At 43.4% G+C, this 21,248-nt stretch overlaps 1 protein-coding gene across 2 annotated transcripts in view; it reads right to left on the bottom strand.

The window, feature by feature from the left end:
* LOC146797515 (inter-alpha-trypsin inhibitor heavy chain H3-like) overlaps positions 1 to 21,248 on the bottom strand; it is a 575,472-nt gene that overhangs the window by 141,932 nt on the left and 412,292 nt on the right. The window lies entirely within an intron of this gene.

Here is a 21,248-nt window from a genome sequence, read left to right on the forward strand (position 1 = left end):
CTCCAAAGTTTGTAATGGGAGACACAATCAAAAGCTGCTGATAGGTCCATGAACACCATATACATTTTGCCCTTTTTAGCTAGGGTGTACTTAGCTGCAATCAGGTTAAAATTTAAACATTGGTCCAGGGTCCCCTTCCCTTTTTTAAAGCTGTACTGTACTGGAATTAAAAATATGTTTTGCTTTGGCCCAATCCTTTAATCTATTTAGTAATAGATGGCCCATTAATTTAACTGTGCCGTCCAAAAGGGAGATAGGCCGGTAGTTTTTAGGCAATGAATGATCAAATTTCTTCTAGATGGGAAGAATGATAGTCTTTTTCCATGATTGCGGTGGGCCCACCACCACAATTGCATCCAGCACATTAGTTAAGCAGAGGCACCCAAAGGGCCGGGTTGTCGAATAAGAAATCTATAGGAGGTCCATCAGGTCCTGGTGCCTTAGCGCTGCTACATTGCAGCAGTCCGCTTTTCACCTAAGCCATAGAGAATGTTAAAAGGCATAGAGGGACATTAGTTTCATCATTGGGAGGATTACTTTCCCCTTCAGGGGGGATTCCAAATATACTAATATAGTATTTGACCTAAGTGTCCTCATCCATGTGACCATCTAGGTTTGGGCCTGAATCCAGTTTCAAAAAGGGAGCTAAAAAATCTCCTATATTTTTAGAGGATGCTGCTTGTTGAAGATTTTCCCAAGCCTCCTCCTTCAAGATCTCAACCTAGCCTTCCTGGTTTCCTTATATTGGTGTCTCTTGGTTTGCTTGTAAATTGCTGTGTGCCTTAGTGCAAGCAGCATCGAACCAATGTGGTTACACAGGTTTAAGAGCCAAGATTGTGCGTGACATGGGGTGTATTAGCTTGCTTCTCATTTTACCTAAAATTGTCTCAAAGGCCTGCAATATACTAAAAGGATCAATACACAGGTCAAGGCAAATCATTATATCCCTCTGAGTGGTTCCTACAACTATAGGTATCAGTTTGTCTTTATTTATCTTTGTTCATTGAGGGACTATACTATTCTTTCTTGTTATATAGGGTGCAGGGAATGTCCTCAGTGGAAGAATGGAGCTTTCGTCCATTTTAGTTGGCAGGTTATAGCAGCATAGTCACTAAATGTTGTGATGAGAGTTTTAATGTTGCTAAAGAAGGATTTTAGGGGGGCCGAGTGAAGTGACCTGGTTCCATAGGTTGATGTGACACAGCAGACGTAGCCAGGATAGATCTTTAGTATATTTATTAAGTTAGTAAAGTCCATAGAATAGCCCCACCAGGAGCAGCCTGCTAGCTGCTCAGCCCATCCTACCAACTGTCTCACACCACACCAACCTCCAACATTCCAGTCACGTCAACATTCCACATGGAACTCTCACACTGGCTGAGCAGCTAGTTAGAAGATACAGGAGAACAGTATTAACCTTACATGAAGATACTACAATATCTCCCTTCTTTACAATTGAAAATACAACAAACAATACTAAAAGTTCAAAGCAACTATACACAAAATATAAACAAGAGATAAATAGTCCAAAACCCAAGGGTAAGATGAATAAACTATACCACGAAAGGGACCCAGACTATAAAGGGCAGAAAAAGAATAAGAAAAAGGATGAAAAGATAAGAATAAACTATCACCATCCTCCTCTTACAATAAGACAAAAAAGAGAACATTAAACTCACTCACTATCACCAACCTCCTCTTTTAATAAGACACAAAAAGAACGTTAAACTCCCAAACAGAAATTGAAAAGACAACACATGAGATACATATGAAGCCAAACGCAAAGAATCACAGTAGAGAACGACAACAGGTACTCTACAAATTGATGAATCATACAGGAAAAATCACTCCCAGAACAGATACACAATGGGTGGATCTCACCCATCACTAAAACGTAGGATGGACTAAGACCCCCTAAACTCTGAGTATATGGGACTAACACCCATTAACAATAACCTAGGTGGGACTAACACCCCCTAAACACTAAGTATATGGGACTAACACCCATTAACCATAAGCTAGGTGGAATACGGGACTAACCCCCATTAACCATAACCTAGGTGGGACTAACACCCCCTAAACACTAAGTATATGGGATTAAAACCCACTGACTTGTGCAGCAAGCATAACAGAAATGCAGCACAGTGAGGCATAAAAAAACGGCTACCCACACACACAACAGCTAATATTTAAATGAAGGGACTAAACCCAACACAAACATGACAAAGGTGGGACTCACACCCCCTTTAAATTTAGTAAAAAGGACTAATACCCATTACTAATAACAAAGGTAGGACTCTCACCCCCTATAACAGAGTAAAAAGGACTGACACCCAAACTCAAAATAACAAAGGTGGGTCTAAAACACCCTTTCAAACTAGAAAAATGTGACTAAAACTCATTCCCATATCAGTTACTGTAAACGTGGGGTCATGGGACTGATACCCACTCCCATCCCTTGACAGGGATAAAATATGGGAAACATGGGGACATGGGACTAGAACTCACTCTTATCCCTTAGGCAGGGATAACAATATCTAAAACAAGGGGAAATGGGACTAACACCCACTCCTATCCCTTAAGCAGGGATACAATATATCTGAAACAACTCAACATATGTCATTAGAAAAACACAATACTTTTTTCAGAATGTGTGTAACCATAAGCGTGTTGAATGTACTGAAAGCTAAAAACATACATATAAAATGCTAAAAGTGAGTTCTTAAACACCGACATATGCTCTGAAAATATAACATTCCCCCAAAGAATCAACATGTCACTAGATGGCAGCATAGTACAGAATAGTGAATACTAAAATGCATGAAAACAAGATTTGACAAATTGGAATAATCCTACGCTGCACTCGTGAAAAGAAGTGCTCCGATAAGCCTTCCAAGTATATTTTGTTCACTACAATGAAACCATTTTTCCATGTGGCTTCCTTGAAAACTTGGTGTGGAACGTGAAGAATAAAATCAATCCTGGAACCGGATGGTAGTCACTTCAAAAAGAAACAACATTTACTCACTGCCAATGTAGATAAAAAAAACAGCCTCATGCTCATTTACTTTGAACACGACATTCACTTGAATATTCATACTCCAGATAATTCTGTTGAAGACAACGCAGTTGTTTAAAAAAACGTGGTTGGCAAATGGCAATGAGCATGGTATGGCTTGTGAAGCAATGCAATGCTGTAAAGTAGGTGTAAACCGCAAGATGGCGGCATGTACAGGAGACGCAATGCCGAGTGGTTCACGGCGCGCTCCTGCTTCAAAGCGTCATAGTCAGCGTTGAAGACACGCAAAGACCAAAAGAGTTTCCAGAGCTGTTTCACGCGACATCACGGACAGGTAAGGTGTGCGTGCACTATTTTAAATTTGAACTACAGCTCAACTGCCATATTTATAAGCCTCGAAGAGGGAATAATAACCATGGATTTCAATAAAATAAAAACGTTACTATGCTTGCAATGACGTTCTCCTCTCTGGCAGCAGACAGGGAGACTTGTAAAATAACCATTTAAACCAGCCGTAAACGGTTAACAGATGTCGCACAACCAAATCCACAGAAAAGAACATCTCCACGTTCACAAGGGGTATCGCTTTCCTCATAACGCAGTTCGCTGTTGCCAATGCCAAAGAACATAACGTTGGCTCATGTATTGATCACTAAGACGTAGCGCTAGTACAGAGAAGCGCTAAAAAAAACATGTCACACATCCAAACCCAAAATAAGGGTAGACTTGAACTGACTAAAGTGATGAATGATGAACTTGAAGAAGTCTTATGTAAAACAGAAGCAGCACACTTCGCATTGGAGACACAAACACTGGCAGCCACAGATTACCTTGTTTCTTGTTGTACAAAAAAACATCGGTTGTAACACAGTAGACGTTTTTGTGGCATTGCAGAGATTTGTTGTGGCATAGATTCTTCTCCAAGATGGATAAACAGTACCACACAGGGATCTGGGGTTAGTAGCACTCCTCACCAGAAACACCTCTTCCGGTGACAGCTCCCCAAACACTCACTTCACGATCCTCAAGTGGCCCTCCACAGTCCAACACAAAGAGACTGCAGGTACTACCGCTACACAACTGCCACAGGGGGCCAGCAGCCTTCAAAAGACACCAAACTTGGTCGCGAAGACATCCACAAAGAGGCTCTGGGACACAACACCTCGAAGTAGAAACTGGACCGAGGCAAACCTCTGTGCTGCACTAGAAAACAGCTTGCAGCTCCACTCCTCACTTCCACTGGCACACGGAGGTTTGGGCGACCGATGTAGTGGTCACTGGTGGGGCTCACGGTGTTAGGTAGTTTACCAAATGAGGAGTTTCTTTTCTTTAAGTCAAATTTCTTCAAGTCACACAAGTTTAGTTACACACCAGTCTATTCAGGTTACACGCATGGTTTCTTTAGTCTCCAAATCGTCACCAAATGAAGTGACCTGGTTCCATAGGTTGATGTGACACAACAGATGTAGCCAGGATAGATCTTTAGTATATTTATTAAGTTAGTAAAGTCCATAGAATAGCCCCACCAGGAGCAGCCTGCTAGCTGCTCAGCCCATCCTCCCAACTGTCTCACACCACACCAACCCCCAACATTCCAGTCACGTCAACATTCCACATGGAACTCTCACACTGGCTGAGCAGCTAGTTAGAAGATACAGGAGAACAGTATTAACCTTACATGAAGATCCTACACCGAGAACACCAGATAACCAATGCTAGAACCCTGTATACTAGTCCCAAATGTTTTTTCAAGGAGACTAGTGATCTCATCAATTGGGTTAATAATATTCAAATTCCTTATGGTCATAAGTCTGTTCAATGGATTCCCATAGGAATTATGTAAATAAAAGTGGATGATGATGGGCTGTCAGGGCAGTATCAATCACCTTCTCAAGCGAGTAAGTGACCTGTGACATCTCTCCTTCAAAATTGTTATTATAAAGGTTTATTATCAGCAAATCATTACCTTTGGGGCCTCCTCCCACTAAGAGATGGTAATAAGGGGGTTTCCTTATAAAAGCTTAAAGTGTTTCTGATCAGTGTAAGTAGACCCCCTCTTGCTCTTTCTGCTCTTAGGGGCACAGCTGGTGTGTAGAAGGAACGAAATCCATCTATATAGTTTGGGCCATTTTCCCAGGTTTCCTGTAGACATATTACATCGAAGGATGAGCCTAATTCATTCAGTGTCAACCAACTTCAACCTAAGCCCTGATATATTCCAGGTCATTAGTCTTTTCATGTCAACACCGGAATCTGATGTGTCACTAACCATTGGGGTTGGCTACAGGATAGATGGGTGGTTTGTGGGCCATCCTATCTCCCCCCTGCAAATCACATGCTTTGAGTCCTTCCAAGACAGCAATTTGGTTATTTGCGGGTAGGGTCGTGCTATAATGATGTTATCTCGTATACATGGGGGTGGGGGAATGATGGTACTCCCATAACCAGTGTCATTTGTGTTTAGTCCTAACGGTTTAAAAAACAATCCTAATGGCAAAGCATGAATCTGAGTGGCAGTCAAAGAGCAATTGGGGAGTATGCCCAGCAAGTGCCACACAAGGTGATGATTATTAAAATGTAATACTATACAATCCCTTGTGAGCGATTTAGCAGAATTGCCCACCGACAGCACTCTCCTGGCCATGAATATATGATTTGAAACGTCATGCCTGCCTTGATCGTACTATGACATCTAGTGTAAAGCTTTAAACATCAATTGCTGTGTTCACTCTGAGTATGTTTCAATTCAGGGGTGTTTTCCAAGATAATTACATAAGGGCAAGCTGCTGGGGGGAGATTTGGATTTAAATGGGTCTTCTGACAATTTGCGCCCTCCCAAGTTTCCCCATATCATAACTGCCTCACTCTATTCGTAGCTTCCGTTCCAATTCCAAGGGGGGGCCTTCCGACCCCACGTGGCCAAAGCAGGTTGTGGGGCCTGGCCACTAGTGAGAGGAGGTGTGGCAATTTTGAGGGGAATGGGGACAGCAATTAGGTAATAGGTTAGGCAGATATCTTCCAGAATTCACTGGTATTACCTGGGGGGTAAAAGTAATAGAATCACCTCCCCACAGAGTCATCCAAACCACCTTGTCTCTTTGATGAGATGCTGGACATTCACACATTGCCAGTTGCTGAGATGTAGCAATTGAATTAGTGTTGCTGTTCAGTAAGTTTAGGGATAGATCCTGCGTGACCTCTGGTGCTTTAATGACCCTCTCATGTGTACCAGTTCCTCACATGCTAATCAGGGCTAAACTATCTTCGACCATTTTTAGTCTATCATGTAAAGGTTGAAGGAGCTGGGAGATAGTCTGTTCTATCTCAGCATAATGGGTCTTGTTCTCAGTAAGTATATACAAATTGGAGCCTGTCCTAGCATATGTGTCCACTCCAGAGGGTTTGCACAACCTCCTTCCTCCTCTTTTTTTTCACTGGCAGTTCCTTAGGTGAATCATGATCTCCTCTACTGGAAGCTATAAGATTAGGGAATTGTGCTATGACGTTAACATTAGGGGGTTGGGAGGAGGGGTTTGCATCACTTATAGACATTAGTACATTGTCCATTCTAACTGTAATTTGTAGCGGGGGTCTCACCTCTTCTACGGATAGCCAGCGTTCAGTAGGCTCAATCTCTTTGAACAGGGTGTCCACATCTCCGGTAAGAAATGATCCCAGGGTGTTGATGGGCTGGACCCCATGGTCACTAGATTTTACCTTATGTAGCCTAGCCTCCTCTGGGTTCCAGCGGGTGCGGATGGGCCCGCCCTTGTGCTTAAGAGCATGAGAGGGGTGTGATTCCGCCTCCATGGGCTCCTGGTAGCTGTGGTCCTTTCCTGGAACGGGACGGAAAACAACAGGGGACCTGTAAATGGCATCTACACCAGTTGTGGGAGCACGTTGTGCTTAGGAGCGCAAGAGGGGCGTGTCTCCTCCTCTGTAGGCTCCTGGTTGCTGTGGTCCTCTCCTGGACTGGGACGGAAAACAGCAAGGGTCCCGTGAATGACAGCTACACCAGCCGTGGAAGCATGGTGTGCTTAAGAGCGTGAGAGAGGCATGTCTCTTATTCCGTGTACTCCAGGTTGCTGTGGTCCTCTCCTGGACTGGGACAGAAAACAGCAGGGTTCCTGTGAATGGTGGCAACACTAGCTGAGGGAGCATGCTGCATTTACAGGTGCAAGGGGGCGTGTCACCTCCTCCGTCGGTTCCTGGTTGCTGTGGTCCTCTACTGGACTGGGATGGAAAATAGAAGGAGTCCTGTGAATGCCGGCTACACCAGCTGCGGGAGCATGCTGTGCTTAAGAGCGTGAAAGAGGTGTGTCTCCTCTTCTGTGGGCTCCTAGTTGCTGTTGTCCTCTCCTGGACTGGGACCAAAAAGAGCAGGGTTCCTGTGAATGGTGGCTACACCAGCCGCTGGAGCATGCTGCACTTAAGAGCGTGAGAGGGACGTGTCTCCTCCTCTGTAGGCCCCAGGTTGCTGTGGTGTTCTCCTGGACTGGGACGGAAAAGAGCAGGGGTGATATGAATGGTGGCTACACCAGCCAAGGGAGCACTCTTTGTTTAAGAGCGCGAGAAGGGTGTGTCTCCTACTCAGTGGGCTCTTGGTTGTTGCAGTCCTTGTCTGGCCGGTATGGAAAACAGCAGGGGTCCTGTGAGTGGCAACTACACCAGCCGTGGAAGCATGCTGTGTTTAAGAGCACAAGATAGCGTGTCTCCTCCTCCATTGCTGTGGTTCTGTCCCTGACTGGACAGAAAACAGCAGGGGTCCTGTGAATGGAGGCTACACCAGCTGCGGGAGCATGCTGTGATTATGTCTCCTCCTCCTTGAACTGTGTATGGTGGCTACAATCAAATTTATAGAGGATGGTTCAATTTAATAATGCACAATTCTTCCAAAATGTCTGTTCTTGCAAGATCAATGTTATGACCCATTGTGACGCATTTCTGCTTGACTTCGCAAAATACCAGTTCCCAGTGAATAGTGCTCAACAATCAGAAACCATAGATGAGGAGGACTAGCCAGATTCAAATAGTGGTGCAATTGTGATCATTTTGACGCAGAATCAACAATAAGTCCAAGTCCCAAGCACCTGTGATCCACTATCAGGCATTTTGGAGACTGACTTTCCGAGCTTAATGCCACATGTACCATGCATTTTATCGGTTGCAAACTGCCTGATTCACGGGGATCCCTTCCTCTTTGGGAATTTTTGTAAAAATGTTTTTTAACAGGGGTAGTGGTCCCCCGGAACACTTGCCTACCCTTGAAAAATGAAAAGAAAACTTTTCATTTTTGTTTTTTCAATGCAGCCCGTTTTTCTTTAAGGAAAATGGGCTACATTAAAATAATTGCTTTATTTGAGAGCAATCACAGACATGGTGATCTGCTGATCCCAGCAGGCCACCATCCCTGTGATTTTAGTGATTCCTCATGGGTCACAAATTGTGACCTGCCTCATTATTGTTAATGAGGTAGGTCAATTTGCGACCTTTTAGGAAATTCTAAATTAAACTCATGGTCCCAAAGGACCCTACGATCAGCCCAGCTCTCCTACTCCATGGTCCCCCACACCAGAAACACCAGATCGGGAGGCCGCTCCATCCCCTTCATCGCGGCCAGAGACTGGAACGCCCTACAGCTCCACCTCAGACAGACAACATCACTCCCCATCTTCATGAGAAACCTCAAAACTTGGCCCTTCGACAGACACCCTGCTTGATGGTTTTGAACAGGAGGTACGCCTGCTGCGCACGGAGGCCTGCAATCAAACCATAATTAACTTGCCGTGAACCGGCGACACACTGTTACCCTCTGGCTTACACCGGACCCTGCCGGATGATAGGGCACATTCCACACAGTGCACCAGTGGGCAGGAGTTAGCAGCGGCCTCTTACACAAACTTCACTCCTCATCAGCCAGGCTAGCTTGATTACTGTAGCATGGAGAGCATGGGACCCACGTCTGGGCATACCCGCCCCACTCGCAGTGACAAATGCAAAAAGAACAATTGATGGACAGAATGTTGAACAATGTCAAACATTTACCCCAGTACAGAGATCTGGGCTTACATCCATTGTTTTTTTGCTCCGCATGCCATTCCAGTTTAAACCCAGCCTTATTCAAATCAGTCTCGACCCTGCTTCCTATGGGAACTGTCCAGCCCAATCTGCCAGGCCAGGTCCTCCCTGGACTGGGACCAAGCATCCTAGGACCGGTTTTGGTGTTTCACCTCTCATCAGCTTCGCAATTCGGGCTGGACTGTTCCCATGAGGAGCAGGGTAAAGACTGATTTGAATATGGCTGTGTCCAAACTGGGTGGTGTAGAGAGCAAAAGAATGATGGATTTAACCCATATCTCTTCACTGGGGGTGAATGTTTGAGTCATTCAGCATTCCGTCCATCATTTGTTGCTGCAGCACATCTTTGAAGTATGGCATAAAATATTGAATGCTTCTGGCTTGCTAATCATTATGTCATTGTTGTGGTGGCTGCTCATCAGCTCCTCTTCCCTGCCACCAGGACGCTGTTCCCACAGTGAGCTCTCCTGGGCAGTTGCTGTTGGTAACCACCAGCACTCATATTCGGGGACCAACTCTTATTTTTCCTCATCGGACATTTCCAGAGAGCAAGATATGGACAAACACAGGGGAAAGAAGAGAAATACAGAAATACATCATATAGGGAGAAAGCAGGAACCTGCAAGAGTGAGACAAAAGGACAGGGAGTTCCTGGTAGTGGACTCAGGACTACCCACCATTGATATTTGGTGCATCAACATTTAATAGCACTAGTGCGAGCTTCTGAGCAGCACATCTACATACCCCGCAGTTCTGGTTTGCTCCTGCTGTGAGGCAGCCTGATATAATGAGATTATGATGCACAAAAAATGTGGGAACTTCTATCTTCCTGTTGCGTTCAGTAAAAAGGAAACATTGCAATTCGGGCTTCTAGACAAGGTCAATAATTTCATGCATTTGGTTTTGGTTGGTGGAACTGTTCTACAATTCGCTGTCTTTCCAATCTGATTGTCAGGCTCTGAACAGTATTCACAGAATGTTGACCATGACACAGCTGCATATTTGATTAAATTCAATATGTCTCCCATGTGAAAAAAAAGATAAAAACAAAAATGTAATGCCACAGATGTTTTGGGCATGGCATATGTGGCTGTTGTACTGTTACACCACAAGGAGACCTCTGGTACAGCCCTAGAAATGTAATGGATGGAATGATGCAATGAATTTCAAACCTTGGTAAATACACTGGGCAGCACTAGAGTCCCTGTTTTACGGTCATTGTTCCACTTCAGACAGACTTGGCTACGTTCCAATGGGGGACATCCCAGCCTGATCTTACGGGTATGCCCAGATGTGGGTCCTGCATTAGTCTATGCCATGAAACACAAGCTGCATCTAACTGATGAGGACCAACACAATTGGAACATGCCTGGTGTTGCTTGTGCTCCCATGCAAAAAAGACATAGCCTAGCATTGCAAGATGAACTGTCCATTCTATTTCAGGGCAAGAATGATTGTACATGCGTGTTTCCTGTCTGCATGATGTACTGGAATGTCACCAGTGGCTGGGATGAATTCAAGCATTCCACCCATTACCTTTCTGTTTCTTTTCTGATGTCACCATATAGCATATTTACAAAGCAGCCGTGTAGGCCCAGCCAGTCGACTTTGCCTGGCATTACAGGCCTAAATTTGGAGACTTGGAAAATACAGTTTGGAATGCTGGACCTGTGATCATTTCACTGACAAAATATCGACTACCAAAATATGCACATACAAAAATATTGAGGTAAAATGTTGATTTTAAAAACATCGACTCCTTATACTTATAATTACAATTACAAAAATATCGAAAAAAATATGCTGTCCTGTCTTTGAGTATTAAGGCTAGCTTGAGTAATAAAGACTATCCTAGTTCTTGAATATGAAAGTATCTTCAAGTCCCTGAGCTGTAAACAATTCAGTACCTAGGTAATTATGGTATAGTGAACTACTAAGGGCATACACAAGGTGAGAATTTAATTCCACAGAACTCTTTCCAGTGAGTCCATTAGCATAACTCTACCCAAGAAAAAACAGACATGACAATGTTTATTTCTGTATTGGTGACAGCAAATTATAAGGTCATGGGAAGTAAATGCCTAAAAATTTCCTTCAATGATCAAGATGTTTTTTATAAGAAAGAAAATAAAAAAATTACAATATGGCATTTAGACAGTAGCAAGTATTGCCAAATAGCATTGGCAAAGCCAATAAATTCAAAAGTCGAGACCTATTGACTTTGCCAGTGCTTTACTGTATTTAAGATTTCCAAATGGATTGCACCAATTTGCTCAAAGAAAATTGGAAGATCTGTGAATTGTAAAAACTCTTGAAAATCTATGAAATGTTGTTTTATTCCAAGACCTGAGTCTATGATAATGAATTGACCTTTGATTAATATTTTCAACCCTGCTTGAATTAGTGCTACGTTAACTGTGATAACACGGCTGAGTGACTGTATTATGAATTTTACTTACAATCGTATTGTTTTTAAATCCTTTTATCGGCATTTTTGTAACAATGCTTTATTGACATATATCTTTTTAAGGCTATCTGCTGAATAAAAGCAGCTGACTGACAGCCGAAGGAAAACATTTTAGTAGTGCACTAAATGTTGCCATGGGGAGTGACTGATTTTGCAAAGTAATATTCTGCCATGCATTCAAAAAATGTGAAAACAATGTTGTGAAAATGTATGCATTCATCATTTTAGCAGTTCACTTTTCAAACAAATGTAAAGAAGAATCATTTGTGACAATTGTAAAATTAATGACTGGTACCCTACCTACATCTTTTCTCGAAGTAGAGAAGACGCCAAGATAGAAGGAGGAAAAAAAGGAAAGCCAAAATACACAGTTAGTACATGTTAACCAGAGTTACCCAGGTAGAATCTAAAAGGCATGCAATAGGAAAGGAAGCACAACAAGTAATACTGGAATTGTTGCCATTTCCTGTGACAATATTTTTATATTGTTTAAATTAGTGTACAATCAGTCAGGCAAAGTCACTTTATTCGATCTAATCAAAATATAGATCATAAAATACATTACAATATGGAGTGCATGTTCTTAAAGTGTCAGTGTGTATACTTAAAGACATGGTTTATGTGTCAGATCAAAATTTACATCAAAACTTGTACACTGATAATGAATAGTTAAAAAGAATTAAAACACGACTATTAACATGGAAGCTAAAACCTCATACAGGGGTCTGCCAAGCACTCCAGAATATCATACGTTAATATGACAATGTCACAGTCTTTCAATAATAATTGTATTCGTATTGTAAAATACATATTTCCGTTAAAAATAAGCCTTAGTAAGTTTATATATATTATCTATAAAACCAATTACAGTAAAACATTCGTTCACTCGTTAATATGGAGGAAAATAAGAAAAAGTCTACAAATTACTATCAGTGAGGGTCAATTGATCTCCTAGTCATTATTGACAAACATAGATAAGAAGCAAGGCAATGGCATACAAGATGATCAGACAGCATTTGGAGGAAATATAAGGCAGGGCGACATTGTGTAAGAGGAAGGATATTTTTTTTAACGATGCACCATATAAAATTTACAGAAACAAATGAGGCGCACATTAGATTGTGGTGAAATTCTATTTCAAGGGCAAACTGCCAGTGCATTTGGGGAATAAATTCCCTTAGAATGGCCCAACATGCGCGGAATAAAATGTAATTGAAATCTTGCAAATGTAAAGTGAGGTCGTGAATTAGTGACGAACAATAGGTATGAGTTTACATCAAAAGAGGTCAAAGATATCTTTGAATTTGACATTACCATACATTTTTTATGGTTGCTTGCATGTCTGTTGTTCCACCTTTTAGCTAAAACAAGTTTTTAGATTTGTGCTTTCGAGGTTGATAGGCAAATAGCTGGATTTGCAAACAAAAAATGCAACCCTTGAGCAGACAATGCATCTTTAACATATTTAATCCAGGGAACCTTCTGTACCTGGTCAAGGGTTAAACAGTCTCTAATGATGCTTTGGGTCAAGGCCACAGCTTTCCTTCTCTATAGTGAGTGCCATAATAGAATCAGGGCAAGCCGAAGTACATCTGATATATAAGGGGCATTTACCTTTTGGAAGGTATTAAAATTAAAGTAACTGCTAGGAACAGCTAAAAGTTTTTTGAGGAAGGAGTCTTCCATACTTTGTAGGACATCAACATTTGCCAGGCCCCATACCCCTGCCCCATTTGTGGCTACAGATATCGCTTTTGCTAAGTAGATGTTTTGAATGGTCTCCAATGGCTTGGATACTAATTTTTTTTATGATAGAAAATATAGCCAAAAAACTTTTTTCAAGCAAAAGACATCTGATGGCTACCATATTGATCCTTGTGGCAATGCTATTAAATAAGACACTTAAAAAACAAAAGTTTGAGTAATATCATCTTTACGTCCTGCTATATAAAAAGATGGTAATCTTTTGCGATGTTTTCCTGTGATCAAGATAAAGGTTTTAGATTAATTGACCTAGAGATTTAGAGGTGCCATAAACAGGACATACTCATCAATAACTTTTTGTAATGCCACCCTGGTCCTTGCTGTTAGCACAGCGTCATCTGCATATAATAGTATAGGAATAGGAATGTTGTTTACCGTATGGACAACTGTTGCAGAATATGCCAGAGCTGTTTTAACACCATTAGTGTAGATGGAGAACAAAAAGAGGGCCAGGACAAAACCCTGTCTAACTCCCCTTGTGGATGGGGAACCATCGTGTACATTCCCCCTGACTTTCATATAGCACACACACCGATGCTTGTCAATACAGTTGACAAATTAAAGATATATTTGCCTTGTCTACACCCATCCCTTTCGTAATTCTCCAAAGTTTGTAATGGGAGACACAATCAAAAGCTGCTGATAGGTCCATGAACGCCATATACATGTTGCCCTTTTTATCTAGGGTGTACTTAGCTGCAATCAGGTTAAAATTTAAACATTGGTCCAGGGTCCCCTTCCCTTTTTTAAAGCTGTACTGTACTGGAATTAAAAAAATGTTTGGCTTTGGCCCAATCCTTTAATCTATTTAGTAATATATGGCCCATTAATTTAACTGTGCCGTCCAAAAGGGAGATAGGCCGGTAGTTTTTAGGCAATGAATGATCACATTTCTTCTAGATGGGAAGAATGATAGTCTTTTTCCATGATTGCGGTGGGCCCACCACCACAATTGCATCCAGCACATTAGTTAAGCAGAGGCACCCAAAGGGCTGGGTTGTCGAATAAGAAATCTATAGGAGGTCCATCAGGTCGTGGGGCCTTAGCGCTGCTACATTGCAGCAGTCCGCTTCTCACCTAAGCCATAGAGAATGTTAAAAGGCATAGTGGGACATTAGTTTCATCATTGGGAGGATTACTTTCCTCTTCAGGGGGGATTCCAAATATACTAATATAGTATTTGACCTAAGTGTCCTCATCCATGAGACCATCTAGGTTTGGGCCTGAATCCAGTTTCAATAAGGGAGCCCAAAAATCTCTTATATTTTTAGAGGATGCTGCTTGTTGAAGATTTTCCCAAGACTCCTCCTTCAAGATCTCAACCTAGCCTTCCTGGTTTCCTTATATTGGTGTCTCTTGGTTTGCTTCTAAGTGCCCCATGTAAATTGCTGAGTGCCTTAGTGCAAGCAGCATCGAACCAACGTGGTTACACAGGTTTAAGAGCCAAGATTGTGCGTGACATGGGGTGTATTAGCTTGCTTCTCATTTTACCTAAAATTGTCTCAAAGGCCTGCAATATACTAAAAGGATCGATACACGGGTCAAGGCAAATCATTATATCCCTCTGAGTGGTTCCTACAACTATAGGTATCAGTCTGTCTTTATTTATCTTTGTTCATTGAGGGACTATACTATTCTTTCTTGTTTTATAGGGTGCAGGGAATGTCCTCAGTGGAAGAATGGAGCTTTCTTTCCATTTTAGTTGGCAGGTTATAGCAGCATAGTCACTAAATGCTGTGATGAGAGTTTTAATGTTGCTAAAGAAGGATTTTAGGGGGGCCGAGAACACCAGATAACCGATGCTAGAACCCTGTATATTAGTCCCAAATGTTTTTTCAAGGAGACTAGTGATCTCATCAATTGGGTTAATAATATTCAAATTCCTTATGGTCATAAGTCTGTTCAATGAATTCCCATAAGAATTATGAAAAAAAAGTGGATGATGATGGGCTGTCAGGGCAGTATCAATCACCTTTTGAAGCGAGTAAGTGACCTGTGACATCTCTCCTTCAAAATCGTTATTATAAAGGTTTAATATCATCAAATCATTACCTTTGGGGCCTCCTCCCACTAAGAGATGGTAATAAGGGGGTTTCCTTATAAAAGCTTAAAGTGTTTATGATCAGTGTAAGTAGACCCCCTCTTGCTCTTTCTGCTCTTAGGGGCACAGCTGGTGTGTAGAAGGAACGAAATCCATCTATATAGTTTGGGCCATTTTCCCAGGTTTCCTGTAGACATATTACATGGAAGGATGAGCCTAATTCATTCAGTGTCAACCAACTTCCACCTAAGCCCTGATATATTCCAGGCCATTAGTCTTTTCATGTCAACACCAGAATCTGATGTGTCACTAACCATTGGGGTTGGCTACAGGATAGATGGGTGGTTTGTGGGCCAACCTATCTCCCCCCTGCAAATCACATGCTTTGAGTCCTTCCAAGACAGCAATTTGGTTATTTGCGGGTAGAGCCGTGCTATAATGATGTTATCTCGCATACATGGGAGTGGAGGAATGATGGTACTACCATAACCAGTGTCGTTTGTGTTTAGACCTAACGGTTTAAAAAACAATCCTAATGGCAAAGAATGAATCTGAGTGGCAGTCAAAGAACAATTGGGGAGTATGCCGAGCAAGTGCCACACAAGGTCATGATTATTAAAATGTAATACTATACAATCCCTTGTGAGCGATTTAGCAGAATTGCCCACCCACAGCACTCTCCTGGCCATGAATATATGATTTGAAACATCACGTCTGCCTTGATCGTACTATGACATCTAGTGTAAAGCTTTAAACATCAATTGCTGTGTTGACTCTGAGTATGTTTCAATTCAGGGGTGTTTTCCAAGATAATTACATAAGGGCAAGCTGCTGGGGGGAGATTTGGATTTAAATGGGTCTTCTGACAATTTGCGCCCTCCCAAGTTTCCCCATATCATAACTGCCTCACTCTATTCGTAGCTTCCGTTCCAATTACAAGGGGGGGGCCTTCCGACCCCACGTGGCCAAAGCAGGTTGTGGGGCCTGGCCGCTAGTGAGAGGAGGTCTGGCAATTTTGAGGGGAATGGGGACAGCAATTAGGTAATAGGGTAGGCAGATATCTTCCAGAATTCACTGGTATTACCTGGGGGGTAAAAGTAATAGAATCACCTCCCCACAGAGTCACCCAAACCACCTTGTCTCTTTGATGAGATGCTGGACATTCACACATTGCCAGTTGCTGAGATGTAGCAATTGAATTAGTGTTGCTGTTCAGTAAGTTTAGGGATAGATCCTGCGTGACCTCTGGTGCTTTAATGACCCTCTCATGTATACCAGTTCCTCACATGCTAATCAGGGCTAAACTATCTTCGATCATTTTTAGTCTATCTTGTAAAGGTTGAAGGAGCTGGGAGATAGTCTGTTCTATCTCAGCATAATGGGTCTTGTTCTCAGTAAGTATATACAAAATGGAGCCTGTCCTAGCATGTGTGTCCACTCCAGAGGGTTTGCACAACCTCCTTTCTCCTCTTTTTTTTCACTGGCAGTTCCTTAGGTGAATCATGATCTCCTCTACTGGAAGCTATAAGATTAGGGAATTGTGCTATGACGTTAACATTAGGGGGTTGGGAGGAGGGGCTTGCATCACTTATAGACATTAGCACATTGTCCATTCTATCTGTAATTTGTAGCGGGGGTCTCACCTCTTCTACGGATGGCCAGCGTTCAGTAGGCTCAATCTCTTTGAACAGGGTGCCCACATCTCCGGTAAGAAATTATCCCAGGGTGTTGATGGACTCGACCCCATGGTCACTAGATTTTACCTTATGTAGCCTAGCCTCCTCTGGGTTCCAGGGGGTGCGGACGGGCCCTCCCTTGTGCTTAAGAGCATGAGAGCGGTGTGATTCCTCCTCCATGGGCTCCTGGTAGCTGTGGTCCTTTCCTGGAACGGGACGGAAAACAACAGGGGACCTGTAAATGGCATCTACACCAGTTGTGGGAGCACGTTGTGCTTAGGAGTGCAAGAGGAGCGTGTCTCCTCCTCTGTAGGCTCCTGGTTGCTGTGGTCCTCTCCTGGACTGGGATGGAAAACAGCAAGGGTCCCGTGAATGACAGCTACACCAGCCGTGGAAGCATGCTGTGCTTAAGAGCGTGAGAGAGGCATGTCTCCTATTCCGTGTACTCCAGGTTGCTGTGGTCCTCTCCTGGACTGGGACAGAAAACAGCAGGGTTCCTGTGAATGGCGGCAACACCAGCTGAGGGAGCATGCTGCATTTACAGGTGCAAGGGGGCGTGTCACCTCCTCCGTCGGCTCCTTGTTGCTGTGGTCCTCTACTGGACTGGGATGGAGAATAGAAGGAGTCCTGTGAATGGCGGCTACACCAGCTGCGGCAGCATGCTGTGCTTAAGAGCGTGAAAGAGGTGTGTCTCCTCCTCTGTGGGCTCCTAGTTGCTGTTGTCCTCTCCTGGACTGGGACCAAAAAGAGCAGGGTTCCTGTGAATAGTGGCTACACCAGCCGCTGGAGCATGCTGCACTACAGAGCGTGAGAGGGACGTGTCTCCTCCTCTGTAGGCCCCTGGTTGCTGTGATCTTCTCCTGGACTGGGACGGAAAAGAGCAGGGGTGATATGAATGGCAGCTACACCAGCCAAGGGAGCACTCTTTGTTTAAGAGCGCGAGAAGGGTGTGTCTCCTACTCAGTGGGCTCTTGGTTGTTGTAGTCCTTGTCTGGCCAGTATGGAAAACAGCAGGGGTCCTGTGAGTGGCAACTACACCAGCCGTGGAAGCATGCTGTGTTTAAGAGCACAAGATGGCGTGTCTCCTCCTCCGTTGCTGTGGCTCTGTCCCGGACTGGGACAGAAAACAGCAGGGGTCCTGTGAATGGAGGCTACACCAGCTGCGGGAGCATGCTGTGCTTATGTCTCCTCCTCCTTGAGCTGTGTATGGTGGCTACAATCAAATTTATAGTGGATGGTTCAATTTAATAATGCACAATTCTTCCAAAATGTCTGTTCTTGCAAGATCAATGTTATGACCCATTGTGACGCATTTCTGCTTGACTTCGCAAAATAATAGTTCCCAGTGAATAGTGCTCAACAATCAGAAACCATAGATGAGGAGGACTAGCCAGATTCAAATAGTGGTGCAATTGTGATCATTTTGATGCAGAATCAACAATAAGTCCAAGTCCCAAGCACCTGTGATCCACTATCAGGCATTTTGGAGACTGACTTTCCGAGCTTAAGGCCACATGTACCATGCATTTTATCGGTTGCAAACTGCCCGATTCGCGGGGATCACTTCACTTTGGGAATTTTCGTAAAAATGTTTTTTAACAGGGGTAGTGGTCCACCGGAACACTTGCCTACCCTTGAAAAATGAAAAGAAAACTTTTCATTTTTGTTTTTTCAATGCAGCCCATTTTTCTTTAAATAATTGCTTTATTTGAGAGCAATCACAGACATGGTGATCTGCTGATCCCAGCAGGCCACCATCCCTGTGATTTTAGTGATTCCTCATGGGTCACAAATTGTGACCTGCCTCATTATTGTTAATGAGGTAGGTCAATTTGCGACCTTTTAGGAAATGCTAAATTAAACTCATGGTCCCAAAGGACCCTACGATCAGCCCAGCTCTCCTACTCCATGGTCTCCCGCACCAGAAAGACCAGATCGGGAGGCCGCTCCATCCCCTTCATCGCGGCCAGAGACCGGAACGCCCTACAGCTCCACCTCAGACAGACAACATCACTCCCCATCTTCATGAGAAACCTCAAAACTTGGCCCTTCGACAGACACCCTGCTTGATGGACTTGAACAGGAGGTACGCCTGCTGTGCCGGAGGCCTGCAATCAAGCCATAATTAGCTTGCCGTGAACCAGCGACACACTGTGACCGTCTGGCTTACACCGGACCCTGCCGGGTGGTATGGCACATTCCACACAGTGCACCAGCGGGCAGGAGTTAGCAGCAGCCGCTGACACAAACTTCACTCCTCATCAGCCAGGCTAGCTTGATTACAGTAACATGGAGAGCATGGGACCCACATCTGGGCATACCCGCCCCACTCACTGTGACAAATGCAAAAAGAACAATTGATGGACAGAATGTTGAGCATTTACCCCAGTACAGAGATCTGGACTTCCATCCATTGTTTTTTTTCTCCGCATGCCATTCCAGTTTCAACCCAGCCTTATTCAAATCAGCCTCGACCCTGCTCGCCATGGGAACTGTTCAGCCCAAACTGCCATGCCAGGTCCTCCCTGGACTGGGACCAAGCATCCTAGGACCGGTTTTGTTGTTTCACCTCTCATCAGCTTCGCAATTCGGGCTGGACTGTTCCCATGAGGAGCAGGGTAAAGACTGATTTGAATATGGCTGTGTTCAAACTGGGTGGTGTAGAGAGCAAAAGAATGATGGATTTAACCCATATCTCTTCACTGGGGGTGAATGTTTGAGTCATTCAGCATTCCGTCCATCATTTGTTGCTGCAGCACATCTTTGAAGTATGGCATAAAATATTGAATGCTTCTGGCTTGCTAGTCTTTATGTCATTGTTGTGGAGGCTGCTCAGCAGCTCCTCTTCCCTGCCACCAGGACGCTGTTCCCACAGTGAGCTCTCCTGGGCAGTTGCTGTTGGTAACCACCAGCACTCATATTTGGGGACCAACTCTTATTTTTCCTCATCGGACATTTCCAGAGAGCAAAAGATGGACAAACACAGGGGAAAGAAGAGAAATACAGAAATACATCATATAGGGAGAAAGCAGGAACCTGCAAGAGTGAGACAAATGGACAGGGAGTTCCTGGTAGTGGACTCAGGACTACCCACCCTTGATATTTGGTGCATCAATAGTACTAGTGCGAGCTTCTGAGCAGCACATCTACATACCCCGCAGGTCTGGTTTGATCCTGCTGTGAGGCAGCCTGATATAATGAGATTATGATGCACAAAAAATGTGGGAACTTCTATCTTCCTGTTGCGTTCAGTAAAAAGGAAACATTGCAATTCGGGCTTCTAGACAAGGTCAATAATTTCATTCATTTGGTACTGGTTGGTGGAACTGTTCTACAATTCGCTGTCTTTCCAATCTGATTGTCAGGCTCTGAACAGTATTCACAGAATGCTGACCATGACACAGCTGCATATTTGATTAAATTCAATATGTCTCCCATGTGAAAAAAAAGATAAAAACAAAAATTCAATGCCACAGATTTTTTGGGCATGGCATATGTGGCTGTTGTACTGTTACACCACAAGGAGACCTCTGGTACAGCCCTAGAAATGTAATGGATGGAATGATGCAATGAACTTCAAACCTTGGTAAATACACTGGGTAGCACTAGAGTCCCTGTTTTACGGCCATTGTTCCACTTCAGACAGACTTGGCTACGTTCCAATGGGGGACATCCCAGCCTGATCTGACGGTTATGCCCAGATGTGGGTCCTGCATTAGTCTATGCCATGAAACACAAACTGCATCAAACTGATGAGGACCAACATAATTGGAACATGCCTGGTGTTGCTTGTGCTCCCATGCAAAAAAGACATAGCCTAGCATTGCAAGATGAACTGTCCATTCTATTTCAGGGCAAGAATGATTGTACATGCGTGTTTCCTATCTGCATGATGTACTGGAATGTCACCAGTGGCTGGGATGAATTCAAGCATTCCACCCATTACCTTTCTGTTCTTTTCCGATGTCACCATATAGCATATTTACAAAGCAGCCGTGTAGGCCCAGACAGTCGACTTTGCCTGGCATTACAGGACCTAAATTTGGAGACTTGGAAATTACAGTTTGGAATGCTGGACCTGTGATCCTTTCACTGACAAAATATCGACTACCAAAATATGTACATACAAAAATATTGAGGTAAAATGTAGATTTTAAAAATATCAACTCCTTATACTTATAATTACAATTAAAAAAAATTCGA

The sequence above is a fragment of the Triturus cristatus genome, chromosome 9 (assembly GCF_964204655.1).
Source record: "Triturus cristatus chromosome 9, aTriCri1.1, whole genome shotgun sequence".
NCBI lineage: Eukaryota > Metazoa > Chordata > Amphibia > Caudata > Salamandridae > Triturus > Triturus cristatus.